Source organism: Marmota monax, unplaced genomic scaffold (genome assembly GCF_021218885.2).
Source record: "Marmota monax isolate L192 unplaced genomic scaffold, Marmota_monax_Labrador192_F-V1.1 WCK01_AAM20220418_F8-fsc00131, whole genome shotgun sequence".
Taxonomy (NCBI): domain Eukaryota; kingdom Metazoa; phylum Chordata; class Mammalia; order Rodentia; family Sciuridae; genus Marmota; species Marmota monax.
The window spans coordinates 5426077-5426493 of NW_026693141.1; the positions used below are offsets into that span (position 1 = coordinate 5426077).

At 33.6% G+C, this 417-nt stretch overlaps 1 non-coding gene across 1 annotated transcript; it reads left to right on the forward strand.

Moving 5' to 3' along the window:
- Positions 1-126, forward strand: LOC124099881 (small nucleolar RNA SNORA28). Its single transcript, XR_006854118.1, has one exon. It is a non-coding gene; the product is annotated as a small nucleolar RNA SNORA28 (small nucleolar RNA).
- The last annotated feature ends 291 nt before the right edge of the window (positions 127-417 follow it).

Below are 417 nucleotides of genomic sequence, written 5' to 3' on the forward strand. Positions count from 1 at the left end.
AAGCAACACTCTATGACAGATTACTGAAACTGTCTGATACAATTTGAGCCTGCTATAGCAAGAAAGTGTAACCTATTCCAGTGTTCTCTCTTCCATGAGACAAGCTGTTATATAGGCTTAAGCAGTATTTTTTTAAATAGAATATATGGCTGAAACAAATTTAGTTCTTGATTTCTAATTCCTTACAACGGTATCTTACTTACAGGAGGCATGTCCCTTTGCCCCTTCTCTCAATTATGCATAAAACAGAAAATAAAGATAAATAATTCCAACCCACCACTAAAATTCTTGCTTAACATACTGCTTTTAGGATCAATTTCAATGAAAACCTCTTTGTATGTGTTTTTTCAATTACTCCAATTTGAACAAAAACTTAGATTGTGCCTACATGCTAGAAACATTTCTGTGGCTCACATA